General features: G+C 36.5%; 1 protein-coding gene across 1 annotated transcript in view; it reads right to left on the bottom strand.

Moving 5' to 3' along the window:
* Positions 1 to 11,156: 11,156 nt before the first annotated feature.
* The window catches only part of ABCC4 (ATP binding cassette subfamily C member 4), a 1,253,378-nt gene continuing 1,238,570 nt past the window's right edge, over positions 11,157 to 25,964 (bottom strand). Inside the window, exon 33 of the transcript XR_008211683.1 lies at positions 11,157 to 11,166. The gene's annotated coding sequence lies outside the window, so the exon portion shown is untranslated. The remainder of the gene's footprint in view (positions 11,167 to 25,964) is intronic.

Genomic DNA, 25,964 nt, shown 5'->3' with positions numbered 1-25,964 from the left:
ATCAGCAATACTGGGAGCTGAGATACCTGCCTGACATCACACAATCACAAAAATACCAAGGTTGGAAAAGACCTACAAGATCATCCAGTCCAACCATCCACTTATCATCAATACTTGTCACTACACTATGTCCCTCAACACAACATCCAAACATTCCTTGAACACCTTCATGGTCGGCAACTCCACCACCTTCCTGAGCAGCCCATTCCAGCACCTGACCACTCTGTCAGAGAAGTATTTCCTAATGTCCAGCCTGAATCTCCCCTGGTGGAGCTCAAAGTCATTCCCTGTAGTTCTATCACTAGTTACACAAGAGAAGAGGCCAATCTCCTGCTCGCTACAGCGTCCCTCCAGGTAGTTATAGAGTGCAATGAGGTCTCCCTTGAGCCTCTTCTCCAGACTGAACAATCCCAGCTCCTTCAGCCACTCCTCGTAAGACCTGTACTCCAGACGCCTCACCAGCTTTATCACCCTTCTTTGAACACGCTCCAGGGCCTCAATGTCTTTCTTGCAGTGAGGGGCACAAAACTGGACACAGTACTGAAGGGGCAGCCTCACCAGCGCTGAGTGCAGGGGACAATTACTTCCCTGTTTCAGCTGGCAACACTGTTTCTGATGCAAGCCAGGATGCTGTTGGTCTTCTTGGCCACCTGGGCACACTGCTGGCTCATGTTCAGCCAAGCATCAATCAATATCCCCAGGTCCATTTCCTCTACACAGTTCCAGCCACTCTGCCCCAGGCCTGTTGCATCGCCTGGGGTTGTTGTGGCCAAAGTGCAGGACCCAGCAGTTGGTCTCGTTGAACCTCATCCCATTGGCTTCAGCCCAACTATTCAGCTTGTCCAGATCCCTCTATAGGGCCTTACTACCCCTCAGGCAGATCAACACTTCCAGCCAATTTCGTGTCATCTGCAAACTTACTGAGGATACACTCAGTTCCCTCATCCAGGTCATCAATAAAGATAATGAAAAGAAAGCGCCCTAGCACCAACCCCTGGGGAACACCACTCATGACCAGTCACCAGCTGAATTTAACTCTATTCTCCATCACTCTCTGGGCCCGGCCCTCTAGCCACTTCCTTATCCAGCTGAGAGAGTCCAAGCCCTGTCCAAGCCCCAGGCTGCCAGCTTCTGCAGGATAATACTGTGGGAGACAATGTCAAAGGCTTTGCTGAAGTCTAGGTAGACTACATCAACAGCCTTTCTCTCATCCACCAGACGGATCACTAGATCATAGAAGGCGATCAGGTTGGTCAAGCAGGACCTGCCCTTCGTGAACCCACGCTGGCTAGCACTGATTCCCCGGTTGTATTGCATGTGATCTCCCTCAAGACAATCTGCTCCATAATCTTCCCTGGCACTGTGGTCAGGCTAAGAGGCCTGTAGTTCCCCTGGTCCTCCTTACAGCCCTTCTTGTAGATGGGAGTCACACTGGCATGTCTCCAGTCTTCTGGGACTTCAACAATCAACAAGGAGTGCTAATAGGTCATGGAAAGTGACTCGGCTATCACTCCCACCAGTTCCCTCAGCACTCTCAGATGAATCTCATCTGACCCCATGGACTTGTGACAGTCCAGCTGGATTAGTAGAGTCCTCCTGAATCACAGGGGGTTCTGTTTACACTCAGAGAATGGAGTACCCTGATGATAACTGGTCTGACTTTTAAAGACAAATGTAAAGAAGGCATTCAGAACCTCTGTCTTTTCCTTATCCTCAGTTGTCACGCTCCCCGTAAAGAATGGAGATTCTCCTTAGTCCTACTCTTTCTGTTGTTGTATTTGTAAGAGTTTATTGTTCCATTTCACTCCAGCGGCCAGGTTGAGTTGACATTGTGAAAAATGAATACAAATCTGAAGTATGAATTCCCCTCCATGTTCTTACACTTTATACACAAGTTAGAATGTTCCACAGTACTAATAGTACATTATAAATTACTGTTAAAAGATTTGATTATACTGCCATAACTAAGTCCTGTGTCATTTTAACTAGAAAGTATTTAAGAATATTTTGGATTTATTTCTCCTTTAACGTCCTCTATAAAACTAAAGCCAAAAGAAAATAATACAAAAATGTATAGTATTTTATGGACTTATATTGAATTTAAAACTCTTCCTTGAGTGAAGAAAGCAATAAATATTATATGATAGTAATATAAAGTACTATATGTAAATATTTTTATTTGCAAGTGCATATATTAGTCACTAGTGTACAGAGTGTAACATACTGGTAAACAAAAATAACATTCAGAATGCAAGTGAACATTCACAAGAGCAATTCCATGCCCAGATAAACATAATAAGTAAGCATGTGTTCCATACTTTACTTGAAGATTTTTTTTTTCTTTTGCAGTTTTTGTAAATAATTTCTTCAAATTCACCTGTCTTATCATCTCAGCATATACTGAAATTATGACACTGGTAATTTAAGGAAAAAAATACGATTTCATACTTTACCCCTTTCATGCCTCAAATCAGCAATCTCTCTAGGTCTGCACTTTTTTTTTTTTTTTTTAATAGAGATGAGTACCAGTCACCTCAAGGTAAATGGAATAAATCTTTGGGTAGGATATTCATAACTAGAGACAAAATTCTAATACCTATTACTCAGAATTAGATTTATATTCCAAAGGACTTTGTTTCTATTCCTCACTTTATTTTGTCATACAAGTGCCTACTGATAGAATAACACAGTAATATATTACAGTTCCTTCTAGAGCAACTTAGAAATACAAGCCTTATTTTCAAATGATAGCAAGTAGATCCTAGGGCCTCTTCACATTTTAGTTATTAGGCTGTATTTCTTCTCAGTTTGTTCACAGATTGTTCCCCTTATTTCTTACAATGCACTTATACAAAATAATTGCTAAGATTTCTTCTGGAGTGGAAAACTATGTCTCTCCTTTCCAGAAATACGTAGGCAGTCTATATTTTGGGACGACTACAGCTGATAGGAATGCAACTGAGGTAAATCTGGAATTCCCTAAATGACTCCATTGCCCCCATTCCTCTTATCCCACTCATCTCTAGGCACCACCACACACTCTATATCATTGCCTAGATTGGTCATCCAGGCTCCATCACATTTCTTTCATTATACTTAATACATCATAAAGAACTTGCCTTACAGGAAACCAAGACTGTTTGTTGATGTTTCTCAAGATTACCTTGCATGGGAGACAACTGTACAAGAACCTGTCAGAGCATGGTTGTAGCTCCAATCTTGGCAGCTATAGAACAAGCGCATAAACAAATGGGCAAACAACAAAAGAAATACCTGAAACACTGTCTGCATTAAAGCCAACTACAAAATGAAGAATAGTCATTGGTAAGCAATGAATAGAAAAATGAAATGTATAACAGGGAAGCCAAAAGGTAAAAATTAAAAAAAATAAAAATAAAAATTAAAAAGTAAAAATAAAAAAAAACTAAGCTGGACATCATGACAATACAATAGCTAAAAGATTCTACCATTACAAAATAGTAGACAGCACACAATATAGATATGAGCCAGTCTTTCTTGGGATGCAGAAGCTATTCTCAACAGCACAGACTGGCTGCTGAACTCCTCAAGTGACCTGAGAAATGGCATTTGGGTCTAGGTTGCTCTGAGTGCTTTTTTTATTTCCTCTCAGCCATTTTAACAGTCTGAAACTTCTCCATACCTCAGAAAACTTCTGTCAAATAAGGTAATTGGGGTTGCATTGAATATTTTTATATACAGTTGATGTGGTTAAAAAATATCAGTGCTTTACTTAACATTCAATCACTGAGATAGCATTCAAATGGTGTTTATACTAAAATTGCAATGAATATCACTAATAAAGTTGTGCATCTAGTTCAGTACAGTAAAAAATAGCAGTGAGCAGGAGGCGAGATATTCATAAGGAATAGTTCCTCAGAGGAAATTTCAGTTATTTGGAAAAAAACTAGTAGAATATAAGAATAATTTAAAAAATACATCATTTCAAAAATCCCTGATATTTTTATTTGGTAAGATTGAGATATTTCTCCTCTTTTAAAAATAAATTCTTTATATGTGCCTGTATGTTTAAATGTATATCATACCAGACAACAAAAAAAGTACTGAAGTACAGTTTTTCTCATAACTAATGTCCTATCAACTGAAATAGACATTTTAATGTGACAGCTTTCCTGAGTGTGGTTGGTTAAAGAGAATTAAAGGCATTTATATCCTTAGAAAATGAGTATCATTCATTCAATGACTAGTAAAAGATGAGCATATAACAGGCTGGAGAGAGACATAAATGTGCTAATTTCTCTACATCTGTAGTTTTATGTTTCTTCAGATAACACTTGTGTTCGGACTATAGAAGGTTTTAGATTTACCTAAGATTTCAGATTAGACTTAATATTTTCATAATTCATGTTCATATTTTCATATATTTTCATCATCTTAGAAATATCTATTAAGATAAACAATTACGTTAACTCCACTTACACTTTTTAAGGCTAATTTCTAATCTGGAAGAATTGTGTAAGTGTGAATCCTATCCAGAAAATTATGCCTTTTTCTGTGTGTTCTGACTCACAACTGATAATAATAGGGATGATATTAAAAATATATATATATATATTTCTGACCATATTAGGCTAAAAAGATTAAGTATTCCCAAGGAAAAAAAAAAAAAAGAAAAAAAAGATTCTGCCCCAGGAAAGCTCAGCAAGTTGTTAATAACGTTCTGGCTCCCATTTCTTCCTTACTGGTGATGCACAAACAAAAATTCTAGCACACAAAGCCTGCATGTCTGACTGTTGAAAAATTTACCAACAATCTATTTTGTAACTTGCAGATGTGAAATTCTAGACATAGTATACCTGGCATCCCATGAAGCTCTTTTATCAGCTTGCAGAGCTTCTGTTGTTGGGAGGACTTGATCAATTTATCTCATCACCCCTTAGAATGCACGGGTCTATGCTAAGATCACTTGCTGCGTATGCCTAATTTAAGTCTTACAGCTGTTTCTCTCCAAAGTCTGTCAGGCATTCTAACTCAGTTGTTAGACTTGAATGAAAGTCAAACAGAACTTTTTCTCAATTACGGTTTCTGAATTTCCAGTTTCTCTTTGTACCACATTCTCCCATTCATGCTGGTAAAGAGTTTACAGAACCACATAGTGGAACAGCTCAGAGTACTCAAAGGATCCCCTTGATCCAATTCACCTTGCATTTTGACAAACAATGGCACATTTTTAGCAAGTGAACTCAGTATTAGGTACATCAAAACATTTTTACATTGATTTTCATTAGCATAACTACAAATAGAAAAAAATGCTTACACAGTTACTCCTCAAATTCTTATTTCAGAATCTATCTGTGATCTAAAACAGAATATGAGCATTAAAAAAATCAAACCTGTCTGATTTTATTCATATATGCTCCACACGAGTGATTATAACAGATCTATTTCTAGTCAGTTGGCTAAAACATACTGCCCAAAATATGCATCAGTATATCTTTGCCTGAGTCAATTATCTTTCTTTGTCCCTTGTATCTATATCTGTAGGTAATTGGTACTGCAGAGTAGGAAAATGCTCTTTCCTGTTTTCTTCCTATTTACTCTACATATACAATATAGGCAATTCCTTTGTATTTGCTGTAAAACATATTTCAAGTCTGTTGACATTCCTGGTTTTCGACAGACAGAAGCATTTCTAAAATACTTATCTTTTACATTTCTTATTTCTCAAAGGATCAGAAGTTTAATCACCTAAAACAATATACATGATACCAGATCACTGGCAAAAGGGCAACATGATCCTGAGGAATAAATATTGCTTGTCATGTATTTGTATTGTCAGAGCATCAGAAGGTCTGCTAAGCAGTACTTGTGCCAAGTTTTTCTTTTATACATATATGTAAATGCTGAATTCCACAGATACAACTGCGAGCATAGCTTGGCTTTGTACCAACTGTGTGCAAAACTGAACTAATGCATTTAACATCATAATATTGCTTTTAGAAGGGCATCACAACATTAGAGGTAATAGCAATTTGTATTTCGCTGTTTTAAAATGTTTATAAGTGCAGTGTGACAAATAAAAATTTAATTTAGCAAACAAAAATTTATAGTGGGAATTCTATTAAATATATAATTTGGAGTTTAAAATCTTAGCATTTTTTGTAATCTGAATAACAAGCATAAGAGGAAACTACTAGTGCTCAAGTACGTAAGCAGGCTTACAAGCTAACATTTGGTTAAAAGAAGTATTTTGACATACTGTCTTACTGTCTTTGATCTCAGTCTTTTGCCATGAAAATTCTACTACTTTTTAGACTTAGAACAGATGCTGACAATGAAACTTCCAGGAGAAACGTTGAGGCATAATTTTATTAGGCAAAAATTTTCCTATACTCTATTCCATTAGCTATATCATTATGTCATTATTAATAAAACCACAAGAGATCACCTTTACAGAAGATTGTTTGTGACTGTAAGTATCCATGCGATTTCAAATCCTGCGAAACAACACAAACCCACTGACTAAAATAATATAACATTTCTTTAGACTGACCTCTTTTTCTAAGTTGATAGGAAAAGTAATTTGAGCTTATGTATACAGAACCTAAAGTCTCACTACTTTACTGTCTTCTGCACTCCATAAGAGTGCAGCTGTTTAAACATAGGTTCTTATTTTTACATTCAATGTTTTGCTTACAAAGAGGAAATGTGGCATATATATAAAGCTAAGAATTTACTGTAAATATTATTAGTATTCTAACAATCTAATTCAGTAATCATTATCAATCTAGATTTAATTACTACAGAAAAGGAAATAAAGCATAATTACCTAGCTATTTTTATACAGAAAAAGTATAAATAAGTGTAATAAGATAAATAAATTGTAATAAGATAAATAAATTGTAATGCATACATATATTTTTTCTAATTTTATGCTCACCTTTGCACTGTTCATCATTCATTTACTACATATGGCTAGATGCAACCTATTGGTTCTCGTTTTTACCTTTTTTTTTTTTTTTTTTTTTTTTGTCCAGTTTTTGGTCTTCATTTCCTTAACTAACCACAGATGAGTGTTTTATAGCCCTGGGGTCTCCAGGACAATCCTCATGTCCTTTTATTGTCCTGCTCCTGTGCTCCTCTATTCCACATCCTGTATCTATGGTTCTCAAGTCTCCTGCTGTTGTACTAAGTCTCTATATCTCTCCATTATATCATTGTGCTAAAATCATAAATATTTTATGTAGAATAACTGCTTATTACTGCTGCCTGTATAAAACAATCATTGTCTCATATGAGGATAAATGAAAGTGAAGTAAATTTGCTGTAGCTACCTGGCCAACTAGGAAAAAAGATGCTGCCACAGATTAACCAACCAAAACAAAGCTGCAGGAAGATCAAGAAGAGACTGAACAAGACTGATGAGCTTTGGCCTAGAGGCCTTGAAAACTCAGTGCAAAGCTAATGGATGTTTGCCAGCCATAGCAGTATTGTGCTCCAAAGTTATGCAATTATACTGAAATCCTCTGAGATGCCTGCCCCTTCCTGGTACAACATAGAGGCAGGGGCTTTTTCAAACATATTATGCATTATTTCTACCAGCTCCCAGCAGATGTCCTAGAGCATCCCAAAAGGCAAAAGATGTTTGTGGCCAGCTGAATTGAGTCCTCATGATCAATGGAACACCATAAAAAGTGATTTCTTTCATATTGAAAAAAGGCATCTATAGCCATGTATGTCTCTTCTCCCAATGAACAGGGTAGTTCTAGACTGTCTAAAACTCAATATGTGCAGTTCAAAGAGGTAAATATCACTTTTATCATAGGATTTGATCCAGCTAATTCACTCAAACTATTATTCATAGAAGCAAAATACCTTCTAAAGCATTTACTTTCCTGCATTAGCTTCCCAGGGAATTTGAATACTTACTGGCCTTATACACCACCAGAAATTCAGGCCAAGTCTGGATTCTACCTCTTAAGAGTTTTGAAATTGTATTCACAAAATATCATGCCATACCTTGAATCTCAATTACTATCCACTTATGTACAGATAAAAGAAAAATGCCACTTTATCTAACTTGATTTAAATCATTAATTCTAATCTGAAAAGCATACGTAAATGTATGTTTCTGCAATACAAGCTAGCATGAAAGGTTCAGAAATTATCAGAAGAAGCTGAGACTAGGGACATAGTTTAAATCAATAGCAATTCCAGTGTATATTTAGATCTTCCAGACAAGGAGTTTGTAGAAATGTGAAATTTTATAAAGATCACTATTAATATTCTAAAGCAATTTTCATTTTTCACTTTAACACTTGGGATTCTTTGAAACAGTAATAAACAAACACTGATAAATTGTCCAATTGTTTTTGCATCACTGATATATGGTAAGAAATGTTTAACTTTCTGTGTATTTCACACATAATACAACTGCATCTGCATCTACCTCACAGGAAGCTGCAAATGCAAAAGACCATACCTCTTGAGAAGATTCCAATATAACTTCTGCTCAGGTCTTGTTATCCTCCCTACTTTAAAAAAGCTTGTACTGTTACCAATTTTCTTTATTAAAAAATCCTGAGAAAATAGAACAGTTGCTGGAATAGCTTGATAGCAACTTCTTTCTCTCTTCTTTCCTTAGTTTCCTCTGGGGTTAAAAATACAAATATTTTCTTAAGCTACTACTGAATCATTTTGAATTTACTGATGATTTTCCTAGAAAAATCAGTTTTGCTTGAGTGTACTTGGTCTGATTCTGAGAAGGAAAATGAGTTAGAATTAGAGAATGTGAGATACAGAGTCAAAATGTTTGCAAATGCTTCAGAAAAAAAAAGTTGTTTAAAAAGTACTAAAGAGGTGTGTACAGACAAGTCTAATCAACATGTATACTTCATAATGTTTGAGGGCATTTCAGTTAAGAGCGTTCAATCTGAAAACATGATAAATGGGTAAATGTGACTAGGCAAGTCGGTCTGGAAATCAAACAAACAGAAGAAACATAGAAGCACAGAACCACTTCTGTACTATAACTATGTAAGTCTTGCAGCTTGGGAAAAGACTTATGGGAGTTTTTATTTTCTTTCTTTTTTTTTTTTTTTTCAGAGGGGGGGAAGGAGAAGTCGGGGAGAGAAAACTTTATTGGTGAATAAAGCTTTCAAAAGAACAGAGCATAAATAATGCTGACATGGCTGTAGCGGGGCTGGAAGAGTCAAGAAGAGAAGACGTTGTTACAGGAGTAAGCAAAGGGGAAAGTGGAACAGGCCTAGCCAGCCAAACATTGATTTTGGGAGCCCAGGGACAGAGAGGAACCAACTTAGCTGGAAAGATTGCTACGGAATTTACTTACTAACAACTCACATCAGAAGAACAGCCAACACGGGTTGTTCTAACAAAGGAGTATATGAGAAGTACAGTCCATTACCAGACATGAGACTCCCTGATGATCTGGAAGACAGACATCTGTTAAACTGAAATTGGTAAGAGAGCCCTGTAAACCACCTCTTTCTGACACAGTGATTTGGTCTTTTGCTTCATGGTTGGTCTTTGCTAATAGCAACAGTTGGAGCACTAAATTGATCAATAAACTTTGAATAAAACAAAGCTGGATAGAGAGAGCAGTGGCTGCCTTCCTTAGCCATCATCCATGACTTTGCAAATGTACTTGTCTTTCAAAGATTTTTGAGGTTTGATGAACCATCATCTTATTTATGCTTCATTTCTTTCTTGACCTTGTTCATGGCCTCAGTACTTAAGTAAACTCTTATGTAACATTGTTTTCTACCAGACAATGTTCACTGAGCACAGACAGTATAATTTCATTTTCCACTCTTCTGGATGAGGTTTTAACCCCACTTGCCTATGAATGTGATAAAAGAATACTAGAAATTAAACCTCGTCTTTATTGCTTTGAATCTGTTTCTATCAGAAGAATTAAACATTACTATTAGCCACATAAGGTGTTGAAAACATTTCCTACTGTTTCTCTGAATTTAATCTTCACCCATTTCCTGACTATCCACCTCTACTTATTTGGGATTTTAATGACCGTCTTTTGGTTTTGATGATCACCTCTTCTATAAATCACAGTTTGGTACTTACACAAATGCTTTCTGATGTGCTTTTCTTAAATGTTTTCTCTTCTTCCTGCAGAGATGGACCCCACACATACAGTTAACCCCCGGTAATTACTATGTTAATAGTATTGCTTTTCAGACTCCCCATGCAGGACAACAGGAGTTACAAAAGCTAACAACCTTATCAATGAAGAGCAAAAGAAAGAGTTCCAGACTTTTTTATTCTCTTTTGCACCAAAATTTAATCTCCAAAATCTTTTCAGTTTTTGAGAAATTCTGGACAGAAATATGTCTCTCCAGTACAAATTTGTACAGGTCATTTGTGAAAAAAAAAATAATAAAATAAATAAAAATAAAATAAAATAAATCACATTAAAAATCACCTTGTTCTGTATTTCTAGAAAATAACAGGAATTTCAGATCATATTATCTGAGAGGTTTATAATCTCATTTGCTCATACAATGTTCATTTCTGTTTCAAATTGAGACAGATTTTGTAATAGTAAAGGAAATAAAACACACCAAATTCTGTGGCTTACCAAGGAAATGCAGGTGAAATTTGCTCATAACAACTGAGATTTTCCATGCAGTCTTCCATTAATTAAGATATAAACTCTTACCCTAAGTGTTTTTTTAATCCCTACATAACTATAACCTTTGTCTATTTTTCTGTCAATCCAGGTAAAAAACACTAATGTATAATTTGCTGTTTATCTCATGCCTCACCTTACCAGTTCTTTTGCATGATAATTTTGGGATGGTTGATCCAAAAGTAATACCTGCTATTTTATTATGTTGGCCCACAACATCAGAGGCAGATGTTGGTAGTAAAGGAGTAGAGACTGAATCATCCCACAAATATTCTGTTAAATTTTGTTGCCATATGAGATATGGCAGCAGAAGGGCAGTCTGACAAAATGGTGTCTGATATGGAAGTTCATATGAAGCAAAAGTGTGTCGATGAATTTCTCCATGCAGAAAAAATGTCACCCATTGATATTCATCTATACTAATGAACATTTCTGAAGACCTACCAGTGGATGTGAGCAAGTGAGGCAGTAGGTGGTATGTTTTTGTAATACTAACAATTATGTGAAAGACAAGCCACATTCTGGACAGCCGTGTACAACCATAACACCATGAAATGAAGAGTGTCTTGTCAGCTCATGTTCACAAATCAGTTTATGGTGGTGGCTATACTGAAAAAAAGCACTTTGTAGCTGATAACTTATTCTATCAAATAGTGGTATTGTACTCTTTGTAGCTGTTGTAGTTTCCATGGAAATAAATAGATATTACTTTTAGAGCAACCTACATACTTAGTAATTTTTATAACTGTTAATTTTAGGGGTTTTTTCCAATCTGACTGTGGATATTCAGATATGTGTTTCTTTGTCTGTTTGCTCATGACCTGCCAAAAGCGAATTCCAATATTATCCCGTATAGCCTACTCTTATAACTATGGCAAAAAAAATCATTACTATGAAAGAAAGTAAGGCAAAACCTCAGCTAAAAGATATTGTTGCTTGTAAGCAAAATTCAACATTTGCTGCCAGATATACCTTTCAATTGTCATCTCTTCATACATTTTATGGACTTCAGTTTTGAAATTGAAAGAATCCTATAAATTCATATAACTGTAAATTGCTTTAGGAAATTTCCTGATGAAACTAGTGAGAGAAACAATAAAACTCAATCCTTACTTATTGCTTTTGAGATAGATCTGAATACGTTCAAAGAAGTAATTGTGTGAGTTTACTATTCGAAATAGTGACTGACTGAAATTCATGAATTAAAAGATCTCCCTCTTTCTTGTGTTAATAATAGTTTTTCTCTCCAAGTTGCACCATCCATTTTGCATTTTCTGAATTGCCTAAAAAGACTGCCACAAGACATTTTGTTATTCATAACTAATAAAAAAGTCATAATGAAATGTAAGTCAGCCCTGACAGGAAAATCTCATAAGGCTGAGGAATTCCAGTGAATACAGACTTTTGAGTATCAGAAGGAAAATAACATTTCTTTTTTTGCTGATAAGTGTCTAGGTACACTCTCCAACATGCATATCTTTGTAGGTTATAATGTTGATATTTCTTTTTGTATACCTCATCATCTTCATCACTCTTTTCTCCTGGTGCTCTTTTCTCCTTTCCTTCTGCTTTTACTTACTAAGTTGATAAGATATAAACTATCTGGGGACCTAAAATCCAGAAGGATTAGTTTACCTCTGCAATATTCTAGTTTTTTCCAGGCAGTTTAGCTGAAATAGTCACAGGAGATGGTTAGGATAGGGATTGATGAGGTGCCTATGAAATGTCTTATTTGAACTTGTACAATTTTAGCCAAAGTAGTAACAATGCCATTGGCTTTATTTACTGCTTTGTTTGTTTGTTTGTTTGTTTTTTGTTCTCCCAGAGTCTGTTGAAGAACAGTGCTGTTTTAGGCAACTAGTATATCAGATGATTGACAGTTTCAGCGAAGAGGCTGAGGTTTGAGTGAGTAGAAGCTGAACTGCACCAACCTCTGTAACTGATTCTTCCAAAATGGAGCTCAAGATGATACTTTGACAGGGCAATGTCAGGAAGACTGCAGTGCTGCAGTGGGTGTTGTTTGTTCAGTGGCTAGATAAAAGATGTTAGATTCTTGTACTGTCACTCTGACACATTTCAGAAACACAAAAATGGCTTATATAAAAGACCCATAAAGCTATCAAATGTTACAGCAAAATTAAGTCTACATTTCACAGAGGTTAGCAATTATCATTTCTCAAACACTGCTGGTTGATTTAAACAAAATGTTATTGAGAATTTGTGATCTAGAGTGCATTGTACTGAAATAGCTTTACATCAATACTTGACATTGGCTTTTCACCAAATTATATCTTTGCTGCATGATGTATGTGCATGGAAAGTCTCTCAGATTGTGAGGTTAAAAAAAAATCCTCTTGCTTGCTGACCTCTCTCTGCCCTTTTATTTTCTACTATTCAGGCTCTATCTCATTTATTCAAAAATCTTTAAAGCAGTTGGTCTTGGAATGAAATTGAATTTGCCAAATTCAAATATTCCATCTAAATGTTGCTCCACTTTTTTTGACATAGTAAGTACAATATGAGATCTTATCTTTTCATAGCAAGACAAATACAGTTTGAAGTAGGAAATATTAGTGCAGTACAGTGTAAACAGTGGACAATTTCTTGTGCAGAGAACCTCTAACACAAAAAATTCCTTAAAAGATCTTATCTCCCCCGAGATAAGAAACTGCCAGCAACTCACTCTCATGCCATATAGGCATATAACCCAGCTTTAGACAATGAAAATAGTTATTTAGGAAATTATTGCTAAGAGTAGCACCAAGAGGCCATGGAAAATGTTACAGAAGAATTTTTTTCCAAAGATTGAAAAAGGTTCTGTCACCTTGCAGCACCTTCCATAAGTGCCTGCTACTTTTAGAAAGTATGAAGTTAAATAAATATTGTGTGGTGAATCTGGGATTATATTTAACTGATTAAATCTTCAGACACAAGTATGTAATATTTATGGAAGATACTTGTGGAAGAAAAGATTATCATAGTCAACATGGATTCACCAAGGCAGTATTCTACAAGACAACCTGGTAGCCTCCTATGATGAGGTAGATGAGGTAGATGAGGGAGAGCACTGGACATTGCATACCTTGACTTCAGCGAGGCTTTTGACGCTATCTCCCAAAACATCCTCTTGTGCAAGCTTAAGAAATGTGGGGTTGGTCAATGGAAAGTGAGATAGATTGAGAACTGGAAGAGTCTAGGGGGTTGAAATCAACAGTACAGTCTAGCTGGAAGCCTGTATCTAGAGGTGTTCCCCAGGGGTTGGTACTGGGTCGTCTTGTTTAACATCTTCATCAATGGCCAGGACAAAATGATAGAATGCACCCTCAGAAAGTTTGCTGATGATACATAGCTGGGAGTAACGGCTAATACATCAGAAGGCTGTGCTACCATTCGAAAGGATGAGAACAGACTGGAGAGTTGAGTGGAGAGGAACCTGGTGATGTTCAACAAGAGCAAACGCAGAGTCCCATACCTAGGGAGGAATAAGTACTGGTTAGAGGCTGATGAGTTGGAACGCTGCAGAGAGGAAAGGACCTCGGTGTCCTGGTGGATAACAGGTTGGCTAAGAGCCAACAGCATACCCTTGTGTCCAAGAAGGCCAATGGTATCCTGGCTTGCATTAAAAAGAGCATGGCCAGCAGGTCAAGGGAGGTGATCCTCCCCCTCTACTCTGCTCTGGTGAGGCCACATCTGCAATACTGTGTCCAGTTCTGGGCTCCTCTGTTCAAAAGATAGGGAACTACCAGAGAGTCCAGGAGTAGGCCAGAAAGATTATTTGGAACCTGAATAATCTTTCTTACCAGGAAAGGCTGAGAGACCTGGGACTCTTCAGCCTGGAGAAGTCTGAGAGAGAATCTTACCTGTGCTCACACATATGAGATTGAGATCTGTTCCAAATGTAATAGCTCCTATTTTATTATGTCGGCTCATAAAGTTGGAGATGGATGTTGGTGTTTTGTAGCCAAGAATTTTTTCTATCATACATTGTTATTCTGCTCTCTGTTGCTGTTCTAGTTTCCATGGAAATAAATAGAAGGCATTACTTTCAGAGCAACCTACATTTCTAAAGAACGGGTTCTTTTAATACAGCCCAGGATACTGTTGTCTTTATGGGCTGCAAGGGCACATTGCTGGCTCATGTCCAGTTTGCCATCCACCAGTACTCCCAAGTCCTTTTTGTCAGGGTTGTGCTCAATCTTTTTATCCCCCAGCTGATATCAATAATGGGGGTTGCCACTACTAAGCTGCAAGATCTTGCCCTTAGCTTTGTTGAACCTCATGAGGTTCACCTGGGCCCACTGCTTGAGCCTGAGTCCTTCTGGATGGCATTCCATCCTTCATCTGAGTTCACTACACCACACAGTTTGGTGCCATCTGCAAACTTGCTGAGGGTGCACTCAAACCTTACTGTCAGTATTCACTATTGATATTGCAGACGTTATATGTTACACTTACAGTCAAACTTGGAATGTATGTTAAGGATCTTTTTTACCTTTACATTCTAACTTACATTTATGATAGGACATGTATTCATTTGTCATATTCTTAACCCCAGATACAATTAAAAGTTACAAACAAAAGTTATAAATAAAACACTCTTTTCTAGATGTTATTAAAACTAGACATTGAGTATAGCCTAGCTAATTCTATCAGCAGTGAATCAGAATTAGAGACTGAAAATATTCACAGTTACAAATCAGAAATATCAATCTAATTGATAGCTAGAGGAATTTTTTGTTATTTTTTTTTTTTTCAAAGAGACAGAGGTACCCTGGCTAAAATTTAATTTAATAGTACACTTACTTTTTTGGTTCTCAGGAAAGAAAATAAATTTCAGCTTTTAGCAAAGCTCATTCTTGAATAATTTTTTCAAAATAGTAATAGTAATAGTAATAATAATAATAATAATAAAGATGGGGCAAGGGAAACAAGGTAAGTAAGTTAGTGCTTTTAATTCTTCTGGCTAATCTTCAGACAAATAGAGGAAATGGCTATAAAAGAAGAATAACTACATACCTCCAGCTTCACGTAGTAGGAGATTTCTAGGAAAGCAGAACATATCATATTCACCAACAAATAATTTAGACTATATTAGAAGAGTTAAGCATAGATTTAGGCGTTTTCCGAATGTGTTTTCCACAGTTGCTAATTCTCAATTTAAAAGATACAATCTTAATGGAACAGGATTTATCTAATAAATGTGAAACACAAAAAAGAGAGATACTAATATCCTACAGTAGCCTTAAGGACTGTATTTCACTTCCAAAGGTGCTGAGAGCTCTAAGTTCCCACGTAAAGGAAGTGATGACTTATTCTAAATGGCACTCCTCCAAGATTATACAGATGAAGTACCATTTTTAGGGATCAGATTACACATTTTGTCATTAACTGTAAAATTAACAGCCGTCCTTTCTCAGAAAGCTCCAGTGTTGAGATTCAAAGCTCCTTCATCCATTTTGTCAAAAAACATCTGCAAGAAAAAAAATCTCAGCTACATTCTATGAGATTTAAAAAAGTATATCTCAGTAATATATTGAAGTGTATTAGTTGGAAGAGAAGTATTGTACCTTGCACGAAAACTTTAAGCTATTGAATAAAGCTTTAAGAAAAGGAAAAGTCAAAGTTCTCCACAGTTCTTCAACATAGAAATACATACATATATTCTATATTCTACATTCTATATATAGATATACATATCTATAAATCTTTACATTTGGGGGGAGAAATACTTGCATGCTCAAAGGAAGTATACGAGTTAACAGAAATCTACCAGAGTATACCTTGTATTCTGAAACTTTTTTCAAGGAACCCTGAAACTCTGAAAGACCATGCTGGGAACGTAAAATAAGCTGTGTTTGCAGACAGAAGAGGTGGAAGTCATTTTACTTAAGCTCAGTCTTTTGAAAGAACAGTGTTTGGTCCAGGCCTGTCATCCAGACACTCTCTTAATCAGCTTAATGTGAGACATCTGCAAAATCTCTCATTTTAATACAGTCTTCAATGACAGGAAAAATGAATTAGTCTCTGGAGATGTATATCTCTCTCAATTCTCTGTACTGAGGGCCTATATGACTAAATTACATTAGGTACCTAAGTGTTTAGTTAGCCAATAACAAGACTCATCCCCAGCTCAGATGTCCAGCAGGAGAGAGAGAAGTAACATTGCCTTAATCTTCTAATAAAGGAGTTTTAAATGCAGTTATGATTATGAAAATCTTAATTAAAAGGACAAATATTGTTATGTAAGTAAATTAAATTGATGCTAAATATGCCTTTCCAGGTTCTAAGAACTGTTTTTCATATCGGACAGCAAAGCACACTCATTAAATAAGAAGCATAGACTTAATTGCCTCTATAAATATATTTATTTTTTCTAATGTGTAAATTCCAGCCAACCAACATTGCAGCTACATCAGCCTTGTGGTAGGCATGAAGTGGCAGTAGGGTTTCACATTGGCTATATCCATAGAACAGCAATTAGAACAGGCAAAGTTAAAATTTTCTTAGAAATCAGAAAGAACCATTACCTTGCCTTCCATCCAACAACTAACTCTACTAAATCAGTTTGGCAGGATCACACATAAATTCAGCTTTCTACTACTAGCTGTAAATTTCAGAAACAACTAAGTCATTTCCAAGAGACATTGATGGAGAAAGTCTAAACCTGAAAGGAATGGCTGATACACTTTAGATCTTTCCTAATGAAATTAGTGAACAAAGCCATAGCATCAAATGGGTTAAATACTACATTAGCAGTCTATTTCCAAAGGTTTGATGATGCCATTTAAAATGGGCATTTAGGACATGTAAGACAGTTTGAATATCTGAGCAACTCAGATTTTGTATAATAAAACAAACCCAAAACCAAAATGTTTCTAAACCAAAACAAACCCAAAACTAAAACTTTGCCCAGATGGTCAAGAAGGTCAGTGGTATCCTGGCTTGTATATGAAATAAGATTGTCACCAGGACCAGGGAGGAGGCTGTTGCCCTGTACTCAGCCTAAGTGAGACTGCATCTTTAGTGCTGTCTTCATTTTGGGTCTCTCACTATAAGAAATGCATCGAGAAGGGCAATGGAGCTGGTGAGGTGTCTGGAGCACAGTTTCTGTGGGGAGTGGCTGAAGAAAATGGGGTTGGTTAGTCTGGAGAAGAGGAGGCACAGGGGAGACCTTATTGCTCTCTGTAACTTCCTGAAGGGAGATTGTGCTGAGATAGGAGTCAGCCTCTTCTCTTGTGAAACTAATGATAGGACAAGAAGGAATGGCTTCAAGTTGCTCTGGGAGAGGTTCAGGTTGGATATAGGGAAAAATTTCTACTCTGAAAGAGTAGTTAGGTGCTGGAATGGACTGCCCAGGAAGCTGGTTGAGTCACTGTCCCTAGAGGTGTTTGAGAAACATTTGAATATTGTACTAATGGACACAGTTTATTAGGGAAATTGATGGTAGGTGGATGGCTGTACTGATCTTGGAGGTCATTTCCAGCCTAGGTGAGTTTATGATTCTATAGTTCTTTGAATACAATATAAAAAACACCAAACCCACTACAATCACAATTAGCACCAACAAAACAGCAATAAGAAAAGGCTTTAGCTGGTAAAGCTTTGCTTTAAGGCAAGATTATAGAGTAATGCTCCCTCAGGATATGACTCAGTGTCACTGATATATTATAGAAAGGCTAATGATTCTGTTGTCAGTACTGAAAAAAAACCATTTGCCTGTGGCAAAACTAACAGTAAGTTTATATTGCCACTAATTTGCAGGCTATTTTTCTTCATTCATCACCTCATAAGTTCGAACAGTGTTGCTTCTGGGGAAATGTCAATTGATATAGGAAAAAAAAAAAAAAAAAACAACCCATGTTTGTGTCGTAATTCTAAGCATTTTTGGGACAGAATTATTAATATTTGATGTTCACTTAAATCACTAAAGAGACAAGATGCTTTGCTTTCAAAAAGAGCAGTAAAGGGGATTAAGATCTTCAAGCAATTTCTACTACCTTGAAAGAAAAAAGATCTACTTACTTGCCTACTTATAAACAGAATGGTCTTCCTGAAAATAATGCTATACAACTATATTTTAATAATGCTCATTGGATAAATAGAATTTATTTTTTGGACCACGTTTTTATTGACTATTATTAAATTTATTTATGGAGAAACTCTCTTATAAGGAACATAAAAGTAAATGGCAGCAATTTTTGATTGTATTGAATAATTATTTTACCATGACAGAATAGAACTAAACAAAATGGAGCCTTGTATTTATTCACATTAGCTTTTTTTTTTTTTTTTTTTTTTTTATCTCAAAAATATGGCCTCTGAAAACAGTCAAGATCTGCTCAGATGGTAAACATGTGAACGATAGCCAAGATCAGGTATAGGTTTTTATCAAAACATCTTGTTTAAAGTCTAAATTTAGGTAGATATATCCACCAAGAAGTACACTTGGGAATGTGCTTTCCTCTTTAGCATAAGAGTTCATCATATGTCCATGGAAGGTTTCCTTTTAATAAGTATTAACAACTGTTGACAAAAGAAAGACAGGTGTGGAGACAGGAAGAGAAAGAAAGGGAAAGAAGAAGAAAAAGAAGAAATACATGAAAAAGATAAGGAAACAGTTAAAGCAGGAAGGGAAGTGGGGGGAAGGTGGAAAACAAGGCAAAGCAAGGCAAGTTGAAATAAAAGAAAGAAATTTCATTTATTTTTCCAACATTTTGTTTCTTTTCTCTCAATCACCTACTATTAATTTTGTTGTTCATATAAATGTCAAGCTTATGGACAATAAATTCCAATGGTTGATAGTGCATTCAATTTATGTATAAATGTACATTCTTGAATTTACTGTTAATTTTACAGGCAATAATAATTGTTCTCTTCTTTGAAAAGAAGTTAAAACCTTCAGGTTTTTTGTTTTTCTGCTGCCCTCACGGACAAGTTTAATCTCATAATGAGCATAAGCTTGTATCTTTTAAGTACTTCTCTCTAGTTTCTCCAATGCCTGGCTAATGTTACAGCATGCCAACTAATATGGCACTGAGAGAAAAGGTCATAATTAAGAAAGACATTTAAATAAAACAAAATAATGTCTAATGGTTTGTAGAGATAGGATAATATTGTATTTAATGTTTCTGAGAACTTATTTAGCACATATATTAAAGCTTGTCTTCTTAAATCCTGAAAAAATAGTAATGATAAGATCCTACAGTCCCCTCATGAAAGGAAAGCGTAGCGTGTTGCTAGAAGTCACTGAAATAAAGCTGTTTCTCTCTGGATGATAGAAAACACAAATAGGCAAAAAAACAACTATCTTCAGTTATTTTCAGGTAAAACAAATTGTGTTCCCTAGTACTTTAAACAATATGTGATTTGTCTATTTTCCATATAGTTGTATAGTAGCTTTAAAAATTTTTGCGTATCCTTATGTTTGGATTTCCTGAAATATTCTGATAAAAGCAAGCTATGTCAGATAGCATGACAAATCTTATAAATGCCCTCAAATTCTTGTAACAAAGATGTCCAGAGATTACTCTAAACAGCAGGCTAAATGGAGATCACTGTTTTGATTGAAAGCATACTTGGGCAAAATGGACTACCTAGAAATGCATCACAAATGACACTACTGAAAAATACTGCTGAAAGCATTTCTTTCCTCTGGGTGGCATCAATTTTTCTACTAGTGCTGGTCAGCTCATTCAGTACATTCATCCACAGAACTGTGCTTCTTGGAAGAGCCAAGGTGCTATGTGACATAATAAAGATCTTGATTAATAAATAAAGCTAAGAAATCTTTCCTTCAAGTGTTTTGTTTGTTTGCTTGTTTGTTTGTCTGTTCGTTTTATAGTGCAGTTTTATTTTAAAATTATTTTTTAATTGTCTTACTAATCTGCAGAGGTCCCAGAAGACTAGAAGCTGGTAAACATTCCAGTTTTCAAGAAGGGCAAGAAAGAAGACCCTTGTAATTACAGATCTGCCAGTAATCTGTTCCAGTTGATTTATAAATCTTTGAAGGGAACTGATCTTAAAATTAAAGCCATGGGAACGCCAACCTCAAGGTACTCAGCCTCCTGACTTGAAAGTCTAGAATGAGGAGCAGAATAAACTCCCCACGATTCACGTAGAAACAGAGACCTGCTACTCCACCAGAACTGTAACAAGTGCATGGGACGAGATAGGATTCACCTAAGGGTGCTGAGGGAGTTGACTGATGAGACTGCCAAGCCACTTTCCACTATCTATCAGCATTTTCCTGGTTGTGGAGAGGTTCCAGAGGACTGAAGACTTGACATCTACAATAAGGATTGGAAAGAAGACTTAGGGAACCACAGGACCAGCAGTCTGATCTCAGTGGAGATCATCTTGAGTGCAATTACACAGCATATGTAGAACAACCAGGGCATCAGGCCCAGCCAGCATAGGTTCATGAAAGACAGGTCCTACCTGAAAAACTTCATCTCCTTTTAAGACTGGAGGACCATCCTGATGAACGAGGGAAAGGCTGTTGAAGTAGTCTATCCAGACTTCAGCAAAGCCTTTAATACTGCTTCCCACAGTATTCTCCTGAGGAACCTGTCAGTTTGTGGCTTGGACAACTATATTCTTTGCTGGATAAAGAACTGGCTGGATGGCCAGGCTCAGAGAGTGGTGGTGAATGGAATTAAATCCAGCTGGTGACTGGTCATAAGTGGCGTTCCTAGGAGTTGGTATTGGGGTTGATCTGTGTTGATGATCTAGATGAGGAGATTGAGTACACTCACAGTAAATTTGCAGATGACACCAAGTTGAGGGGAAGTGCTTATTTGCCTCAGAGTAGGAAGGCCTATAGAGGATCCTGGACAGCCTGGATGGATGAGCTGAGATCAGTGATGAAATTCAAGAAACCAATGTTGGATCCTGCACTTTGGTCACAATAACCTCATGCAATGCTATAGGTTTGGAACAGAGTGTCTGGAAAGCTTTGTGGAAGAAAAGGATCTGGGGGCACTGGTCAACTCTTGACTGAACACGAGCCAGCAGTATGTCCAGATGGCCATGAAGCCCAATGGCATCCTGGCTTGTATAAGAAATTATGTATTTAGGAGGATTAGGGAGGTGATTTTCCCTCCATACTCTGCCCTGGTAAGGCCACACTTCAAGTGCTGTGTTCCCTTTTGGGCCTCTTACTACAAGAAATACACCAAGGCTCTGGAGCATGTTCAGTGAAGGGCAGCAAAGCTGGTGAACGGTCTGAAGTGCAAGTCTTATGAGGAACCACTGAAGGAACTGAAATTGTTTAGTCTGGAGAAGAGAAGGCTCAGGGTGACCTTATCGCTCTCTACAACTACCTGAATGGAGGTCTTTGTGCAGTGGGGGCTGGCTTCTTCTCCCAAGCAACAGCAGTAGGATGGGAAGGAAAAGCCTCAAGTTGCACCAAAGGAGGCTCAGTTTGGATATTGTGAAAAATTTCTTCTCCAAAAGAGTGGTAATGCAATGGAACAGGTTGCCCAGGGAAGTGGTGGAGTCACTGTCCCTGGAGGTGTTTACAGAAAGGATAGATGTAATAATACTCAGAAACATGGTTTAGTGGGCAGTATGGGTGGAAGGTAAAAGGTTGGACTAGATGATCTTAGAGATATTTTCCAATCTCAATAATTCTATGATTGTATAATGATATATGATATATTTCTACCTGTATAATGCCTAACAGGCAGTTCCCTGCATAGTGTATAGGATCTTTGGTCTTCATGAAAATTAACATCTTAGCAAAAACTGCAGTCTTAAATGTCACACCTGTAGAGAACTTTTAAGTCCTTAACTGAATACTGAACACTCAAGCACTTGGTGTTAGATTTTCCTTGTTTTACTGACTATTCCTCGTGTCAGTTCCTTACTAGAATGTGATACAATTTTCTTTTACTTCCTACAAAAACTGCAAGAGGAAACCCATGCATCACAGCTAAATCTCTTAGTGATGCTGTAGGTATTTTTTGAATTTTCATCAGCATCTTTCTTTCTTTAGAGTTTAGACATACTGACACCAAAACTATTTCTCATTTTATCGCTCAGATTTTGCTCTCTATCTTACTTCAATCTGATCTGTCTCCCCTGTTTTAACATTCACCCTCACCCTCTTTAAATCACTCTATTACTCCACCTTCCCTACTATTTTTTTTTTTTTTACTTTCTATTAACAGGCCAGACAATCTGCCTTGCACTTTCTGTCAAACATATCTCTGTGATTGCAAGAGCAATCTGATAATCATCTGCGTATGACCTTCTTTGTCAAATTTGTCCCTCAACCTCACTTACACTGTGGGAACTGTGCTCACTGCTAAGTACATTGTTAGGAGTTTCCGTTGCTAATTACTTGCATTCACTACAATGAATGTACCTTAACTTGGATACAGCAGCACCATAACAAACACATTTTTTGCATTTCTTGGCTTTCTCCATGGTCACTGACATCAGTACTTTTTGTTCCTCAGTGATTTCACTGCTTTAATGGTTTTGAATTGAGACTCTATATTGAGTCTTCATGAACAGACACTTGGTCTTTTGTATATGACATGCACTCAGTCTGCTTTTAAACACTTGGCATGTCACCAATGTAATAGGATTATGTCATCTTAATAGAAGAAAAGGGAAAGCAATGGTTCTTTCCACATTTTAAATGAAACTCAAAGAAATGTCTGAACTTGCAGGGGTCTACAAAGGTCTTAGAATCTGGAAACAAATTTTGTGATTAGTAAGAATGATTAATGATAAAATTTAAGATCAGACAATTTAACAGCAGCCATCACAGTACAGTTCCTGTAAAAGTTAAGCATCTTCTTGATACTTAACTTTGTAAGTATCTCTGTGTCTTTTTGGCTGCTCATGGAATTGATGGTATTTTTTTTTGTTGATATTACTGATTACTGATATTATTGTAAGTGCTGCTGTCTGTTACCTTGAGGTGTTCATCAAAAGAAGTACGAAAGGTGAAAGTTTAGCTATTTAGGGAAAATGTTAATAAATATTCAGTAAATAAATGATTAATTGCTCGGCAGAGAAGGACCTGGGGGTCCTGATGGACGAGAGACTGAACATGAGCCAGCAGTGCGCTCTGGCAGCTCGAAAGGCAAATGGGATCCTGGGCTCCATCAGGAGAGGGGTGGTCAGCAGGGAGAGGGAGGTGATTGTCCCTCTCTACTCTGCTCTTGCCTACAAAATACAGAATATTTGGATCTGGTATTTGCTCCTAGCATACACCCATCCATTTTTAATACTTATAAAATAGTTTATTAGTGTATTGGGGGAAACTTTTTTTTTATTCTGGTTTTATTTGTTCTCCAGCATACAGAATAACAAAGCTTAGACTGTTTAACCTTCCTTCCTATATACCTTTCTTGGTTGTGAGTGATTTTGTATGTTGTCTGAATACATTTTAAAGGAAGTCTTGAAGTATACTATACTTAAGAATACTTCAGAATACTTACTTTAGAATAAGATCAGGTTTAAGCATTAGATCAAAAGCAGTTTGTTGTTCATTTACAACAGTACAAAGTCATTGAAAATGACTGTAAAATTTCATGTATCACATATGGCCTATAAGCAATCTCAAGTGAATATCATTGTTTATCCAGACCACTTGTGGTTTCCTTGTCCATTTTATTTTCCATTATTTTGAAGCATTATAGTGGAACAACTTTCACGATGAGAGATCTAGTTAACATTTCATGAGACAGACAACTTTCAGAATTCCTTTTGAGCTTTGCTAAATTGAACATGTGAAAATAAAGTTGTCAGGTGGAAGAGCAGTGCAGCATTTTGCTAGTCTGATTTGGAGAATGAAATCACATGATGCTGTCCTGGGAACACTGATCTTATTCACTGTGAAGTGCATGACTGTTATTCAGTTTGATTGATCAAGGAAAGTATTCACTTAATTCAGATTAAACAAAGCCACAAACAAATGTCACCACTTGATTATTTCATGTGTAATCAGGTTCACAACATCTATCTAATCAAAATTAACCTTTTACATTTTTCCATTTTTTAATAAATAGTAGACTGATTTTAGCAACCAAGAAGTAAGTGGAGGGTAAATGACTCAATGATTGACTATGTGAGACTATGTGAGTAAAAGAATAAAATAATAAAAAACAATTTTTAAAACTTGCAAGTGACATGGAAGGAAGAACACACTTCAATTGATTTGATGTGAAGTGTGCTGGTATTACATAAACTAGATATACTTTCTGCCAAACTGTTCAGTTACTTCTGGAAGCAGATGAAATATTTTTATAGTCATACCAACAAGGTGAGAAATATAGCATCTGGCTATTTGTAAATACCTCTATTCCATTATTTCATTAGAAAAACATCAAGCATCCTAGCGTGTCATGTGATTTATTTTGGGTTGTGAATGGCAAATTTCTGAGTTCCTTTTTGAGAATGCTGAAACTAGAACAGATGAACTAATAATTTTTCTTTTTACATTTTTTTTTCCTATGTTCTCAAGAAAAGAAATCTGCAAAAGGAAACAGGAGATTTGGTGACTCAGGGCACTCCAGTTATGGGGCCAGAGTACAGGAATGATCTGGATATACCAAAATGAGTCCAATCCAATGGAGGGCTACCAAATCACCAGAGTACCTCTTTTATGATGAGTGGCTGAGAGATCTGGGACTGTTAAGCCTGGATAAGAGGAGACCTGGGAGGGATCCTATAAATATGTATCTGAAGAGAAGGTGGAAAGAAGGTGGAGGCAGGCACATTTTAGAGGTGCCCAATGTCAGGATAAGAGACTGTGCACGAACCGAAACACAAGAAGTTCTGTCTAAATATCAGCAAAAACTTCTATATTGTGTGTGACAAAGAATTGCCCAACAGGGTGATGGATTCTTCCTCCTTGGAGATCCTCAAAAGCCACTTGGACATGGTCGTGAACAGCCTGCTCAGTGTGGCCCTGGTTGAGCAAGGGATTAGACCAGATGACATCTAGAGGTTCCTTCTAAATTTAACCATTCTGTGAGTCACACACACACACACACACACACACACACACACACAAAAAAAAAAAAAAAAAAAAAAAAAACCACCTGATTTGTACTGAGATCTATAATGCTCTATCTTTCACGTTTAAAAAAAAAAAGAAAGAAAGAAAGATTTTAATTTACATTATTTAAAACAAGATCAAAATATGATGATGCCAATGAAACTACCTCACCAGTGTTGCATCTGCACAGGCACTTTCTGAATTGCATTTACAATTCTAGCTTTAAGTGAAAAGGGTAGCATGTAAATAAAATGTTATCATTTGTTATATGTTGACTGTCCTTTGCTATGTGCAAAACAGTGA

Source organism: Tympanuchus pallidicinctus, unplaced genomic scaffold (assembly GCF_026119805.1).
Source record: "Tympanuchus pallidicinctus isolate F22 unplaced genomic scaffold, pur_lepc_1.0 scaffold6, whole genome shotgun sequence".
Lineage (NCBI taxonomy): Eukaryota > Metazoa > Chordata > Aves > Galliformes > Phasianidae > Tympanuchus > Tympanuchus pallidicinctus.
Note: the sequence above shows the minus strand (reverse complement) of the source record. Positions and strands in the feature narration are given on the sequence as shown.